Consider the following 6351-nt stretch of genomic DNA (forward strand, 5'->3'; position numbering starts at 1 on the left):
ATTTAAATTCACCCATAATTCTTGTTTATGTTTAACCACATGAACAGCTTTCTACTTCATGTCTCATGTGGGTCAAGATACAGAGACACCAAAGTACAGAGATGCTGTGATGTGCAGACTTCAGCTACAGTATGGTGGGTTCACAGCATTTGGGCTTGAGTGAAGCATGGTGGATTCCTGCCACTGTACACAGTGGTATCTGCAAGCCATGCAGCATGGTGCATGGTGGATATAGTATTTGCTAGTACAGACAAAAAAAAGAAAGAAAGTAAAGGTTTTGGGGCTACACACTACTGGATGGAAGCATAAACCAACTACTTCCTAGAGTTGGCAGTGAGCATGGTTTCCGAGCTGGTGGTAAACATAGTTCTGCCATGTTAGAATGCTGAGGTGGCAAAACCAGCAACCAAAGCTGCCATTTCAGTACGAGCCACTGCAGTTTAAAGCAATAGATTCACAATACGGCAGATTCAGATGGAATAAGACTTTAAATGATTTACAGTGTGTGTGGAAGAGATAGGAAAATGAATATAGACAGTTATATAAAGAAATAGAAAGTTTTGAAAAATAAGGTCTTTAAAGAGAAAGTAAAACATAATATAAAAAATAAACATTGTGAACATGGAAATCACAGAGTCTGGATTATATTGTCTTTGGGATTTTTAACTGCAGAGAGACATTTGATTGTAAAGGCTACTCAGTTAAACCAATAAATGTATTTTAAAGGTATCTTGACTTCAAAATATGTTGCTTTGGAAAGGAGGCTCTGTTTTTGTTTCCACAGAAAGAAAGAGACTATGGATTTGTTCCAGGTTAAGATGGATCAGATTTGATCAAGCCAGATCTCCTGAACTTTAACAGATGGTAACTATAAACAAAGATTATAGCCAGTCTTCCCAGGACTTGAACATTATCTCGAAATTTCTCAAGATCCCTATTAGATTGCCACTGTCCCCTGCCAGCAGGAAGTCGTATGAGAAGCTATGCTCAAATTCCCAAAATATTGTTTATGAATGCTTATTTTGATTTAAAGGGGGTTGATTATAAATGCAATCTCTAAAGAAGAAAAGGGGATATTATAGATATGATAGGATAAAGAGTAACTACTTGTTTAAAATGTTTTACATTGACATATATTTTAGTTTATGGAAGCAAATTTAAAGTTAACTTTGTTATACTGTTTGTATATTTCTACTCTTTGTTTAAGGTATTATGTTTATGCAAATCATTTTAAATTGTAATGTATAATTAAGAAATACAGATTAATAATTAGTCATCTATGGTAATCAAATTCATCGTCATGTTAACATTTTTAGGTATATAAAGATGTATTTCAATTAGGTAGGTAATCTTCAAATTGTTTCAAAGACCTACAGAATATGGCATTTAAAATGTTTTTAAAAACTTGACTTTCCTGGAAAATGAGACATGTCTGCTTCTGGCAGTATCAATTACTTCAAGGAGGATGATGGGCATAAAAGAAACTCATTATGGAGTTTGCTTTCTTCATGGCAAAAGTTAGTCACTGGGCAAAAAAGTGTCCTTACATTAACTGATTGACAGATGTTGTATAAACTGGACATGCAGGACCCATAGAAAGGTGACCACTGAATTTGCCAAAACAAATCAAAATAATCCTTCAGGTTCCTGCTTTGCAAAGGAGACTGCCAGACATTCTACAGGACAAACAGAGAAGCAACTGAGATACTCTAGTCCTATAGGCTGAAGATGGATGTCCCAACATTGCAGAGGAACTTTGGATGACTGTCCAGGTAGCCATCTGTCTCTGTCATTCAAGACTTTTGGAAGTTGCTTAATGCACTTCCTGTTTACTTAGGTAATATTATATCCTTCTGGGGTCTTTGATATAGTTGAAGACTAGATAGTTACAATTTTCCTTTGTTATGATAAAAGATAAATTAGATATGAAATTTTAAACTCATATATGATAGAATAAATTAGATATGAAATTTTAGACTCATATATGATAGAATATTTTCTTTAATTTTACAAAATACAAATAGACTAGATATAGTAACTGTAATTATTGTTTGAAAACTGTTTTGGTATATGTAATTTTACTATGTTAAAGTTATAAAATCTTACTTTTTGATTAGACAGAAAAGGGGAAGTACTGTGGTATGCCATTCTGTATGCTGTGAATATGTGTAGCTCTGATTGGTTGATAAATAAAGTGCTGATTGGCCAGTAGCCAGGCAGGAAGTATAGGTGGGCTAAGCAGACAAGAAGAATTCTGATAAAGGAAGGGCAGAGTCAGGAGTCACCAGCCAGACACAGAAGAAGCAAGATGACAAAGCAGAACTGAGAAGAGGTAGCAAGCCATGTGACTAAGCATAAATAAGAATTGTAGGTTAATTTAAGTGTAAGAGCTAATCAGTAATAAACCTGGCTAATGGCTGAGCAGTTATAAATAACATTAAACCTCTGAATGATTATTTATAAGTGGGCACAGGATTGTGGGACTCGGTAGGACCCGAGAAACATCCGGCTACAGGTGGTATCACCCTTGGGCTGGTAGTCCTGGGTGCAATAAGCAAGCAGACTTAGCAAGCCATGGGGAGCAAGACACATAATCAATATTCCTTCATATCTTCTGTTTAGTTCCTGAGTACCTGCATTCAGATCCCTAAAACCCACAATAAAGCTGAGTGTAGGTGAACATACACCTGCAACTCCAGCACTGTGATGGATGGAGACATGAGGATAGCCAATGCTTTCTGGCTGGCAGAGGAGTTTCAGGTTCAGAGAGAGACCTTGTGTCAAGAGAGTAAGTTGCAGAGTGAGATAGCAGGACACCAACACTCTCTTCTATCCTCCTCATGAACATGCACAGGTATACATCCAGTATATATAAGGACATACACTATACCACCCAAGACACACATTAATAATAATTTTATATTTAAATACATAATACAGTTTGACATCCCTTTCTCTTATATTCTCATCCCCCATCCATTTATTGCCCCCACTTGTCCCCAGTTTACTCAAGAGACCTTATCTATTTCACCTTCCCAGGGCAATCCATGCATCTTGCTTAGAGTCCTCCTTGTTATCGAGCTTCTCTGGAACTGTGGGTTGTATTCTGGTTATCCTTTGCTTTACACCTAGTATCCACTTACAAGTGAGTACATACCATATTTGTTTTTCTGAGTCTGGGTTACCTCCCTCAGGATATTTTCTAGTTCAAATGGAAGAGATATCTTGATAGAGAGAGACACATGGGGATAGGGAGAAACTGGGTGCTAGTGAAGTTCCCAGGAATGCACAAGAATGACCCCAGATAAAACTACTAGTGAAGAGGGCACCTGAGCTGGCCTACCCCAGTAATCAGATTGGTGAATGCCCCATCATCATAGAGCTTTCATCCAGTAACTGATGGAAGCAGATACAGATATCCATACACAAGCACCAGGTAGAGCTCCAGAAGTCCAGTTGAAGAACAAGAAGAGGACATCAAAGGGCATTAAAATCATGATTGGGAAATTGACATAGACAACTGAATCAATTTAGTGAGAACTCATGAACTTTAGATAAACAACTATGGAGCCTGCATGGGACTGGACTAGACCCTCTGCATAAGTGAGACAGTTGTGTAGCTTGGTCTATTTAAGGGTCCCCTGGCAGTGGGATCAGTATCTATCTCTGGTGCATGAACTGGATTTCTGGATCCCATTATCTGTGTTGGAACACCTTGAACAGGCTTGATTCAGGAAGAAGTGTCTTGGACCTGCCTCAACTGAATATACCAAATGCTGCTAATTCCCCATGGGAGGCCTTTCCATTTTAGAGGAGGAGGTGAGTGGTGGGTTGGAAGATGGCTGGAGGGAGTAGGAGGGATAATGGGGATCTGTGGTTGGTATGAAAAATGAATAAAAAATTTCTTAATAAAGAAAATAAACACATGCATACATAATAAAAAGTATATGCCAAAGCTCAAAGTAAAATATTATTGATACAACTTAAACAAGTACATTCAAAATCACAATTAATGCAATTAAATCCCTTGGCTACCTATAGACTGTAGAATTGCAAGTATGTGAAGGCTGAGCATATCCTGACCAAATGCCATCTAAAAATATATGAAAGAATTAGTGACAATATATGGTAGATACCAATGAAACAATGTCATTTGTGTGACATATATAGGGAAATTAGAATACAGATGAAATTCATAATTATGTTCCAAATGATATGCTCCTTACGTAGAAATTAGAAATTCAATCATTCCATCCTAAATGCAATGCCATTACAAACTTGAAAATAGAAAAGTTAAAGAAGTGAATGAGAATAAGAGGTAGACATTTTTTGTTATGTTTGTATAAGTATAAAATGAAAGATTTGTGATCTGGACATTTCCACTAGAAAGGTGACTTGATTGTTAGTTTATCCTGAATGAGAACCTTGCTTTGAAATGTGGAAGATGGGCTCAGTAGGTAACAGCATTTTGGTTAAAGCATTAGAACCTGTCTTAGACTCTCTAACACCACTCAAAAAAGCAGGGAATGGTTGCTTGTGCCTATAATCCAAATGTTGGAAGGGGGAGACAAATGACCAGGTATTTTCTGGATAGTCAACCTGGCTAAAGAGGCAAGCTTCAATTTCATTGAAAGCCCCCCCCCTAAAGTAATAAAGCACTGATGGAAACAGATGGTTAACATTCTCTTCTGACCTCTGCTTGGGCACACATGGGGATCACACACACACACACACACACACACACACACACACACACACGTACACACAAAAATACCCCCATACATACACACTATACATATAGAAAACACATACATACACGTATATACCCCACATACACTCATGCACAATAAATATTCACACATATACCACAGACACACACACATATACATACATATCATATATGTATACACACTATATACATACACAAACACAAACATATGCATACCACATATTGACTCAAACCAGAAGGAATAACGTTCCTGAGCAACTTGTCAAGTGAGAGAATCCAAAATGAGAAATTAAGATGACCAAAAGAATAGCTGGGATTGGGATTCTTTCATATGCTGATGACTTATGCTCAGCAAGGTTATAAAGAAATACAGCATCCTATATATTATCTAAAGTGGGAAAATTGCCAAGTACAGTAGACTGCTAAGCCAGTGTTGGCAAAGAGATCACAGGATACCTCAGAAACCTTAGGACGGATAACCATAATCCCAGGGCAAGAATAAGATTCCTAGAAGTCACAACTTTGACTCCTTGAATTCACTGGGCTCCAGTCCTAAATAGGCCATGCTACATGCTCTCTTGGACAAGGATGTAGAAATAAAGTCCTCTTTGTCTTTTCATTATGTCCTCTGAGAAAATTTGAGTTGGTCTTTATCCCCATAACATACATATACACCTTCTGCTAAAATACACAAAGTATATCCTTCAATTATAAAGGAGAGAAATTCCAAGTTAAAGGCATGTGGCTGTCTGCTTCATGAATGGTTGATAGTCTTCTTGCTCTATCCTCATACAGGAAATAAATAAGGAAATGGTCTGATTTTTAATAGGCATTATTCTATGTATGAGCTGATAAACATGGCCACAGCCATTGTTTTTTAACTGAAAGATCTCATGTTGTAATAACATCAAATAGCAAGGTATGGTTTCAACATGGAAGCTTTGTGAGAAAGCTTACATCCAGTGCATGATAGTCACTGTATTTGGTTTGAAGACTGTGGTGATTATAGATTTTTCTGTAATAATCCTCCTGTCCTCTATACAGGAACAGTCCTAGTAACTACCTATTTGTCATGGCCTTGTATTTGCCATTGAGAAAATCACCAGAAACCACCTTCTTTTACCTAATATGGTTGTAGGATATGGTATTTACAGTGCTGGGCTAAATCAAAAAGAGAGAGTATAGAGTTTCCTCATTTGACTCCTGGGGAGAATCAAACCTGCAAAAGAGAAGAAAATATGTGGCAACAATCACAGGAAGAACATGGGAAATTTCTTCCCTAATTGGCATATTTCTGGGACTTTATAAATATTCAGGTGAGATTAGATGGATGGAAACAAATAAAAGCATTCTCCTTACATTCACCATTTGCATATGAACAAAAAGGAGACTGGATTTGCATATGATTCAAAGTGCATAGTCTTGGGTTGGGTGGTGGCCTATGAATCATGTGACATGAATTCTAATTGGTCTTAATAATGAAAACCCAGAGTCAGATATTGGGGTAAATGCTGAAATATCAGAGAAGTAAAGGAGCAGCCAAAGTCACCTCTTAAACTCCATAACTCTAACACTTCAGACTGAAAAGTGGACCAAGCTCCTGTCTCTGCCCACCTTATATT

The sequence above is a fragment of the Peromyscus leucopus genome, chromosome 22 (genome assembly GCF_004664715.2).
Source record: "Peromyscus leucopus breed LL Stock chromosome 22, UCI_PerLeu_2.1, whole genome shotgun sequence".
NCBI classification, from domain to species: domain Eukaryota; kingdom Metazoa; phylum Chordata; class Mammalia; order Rodentia; family Cricetidae; genus Peromyscus; species Peromyscus leucopus.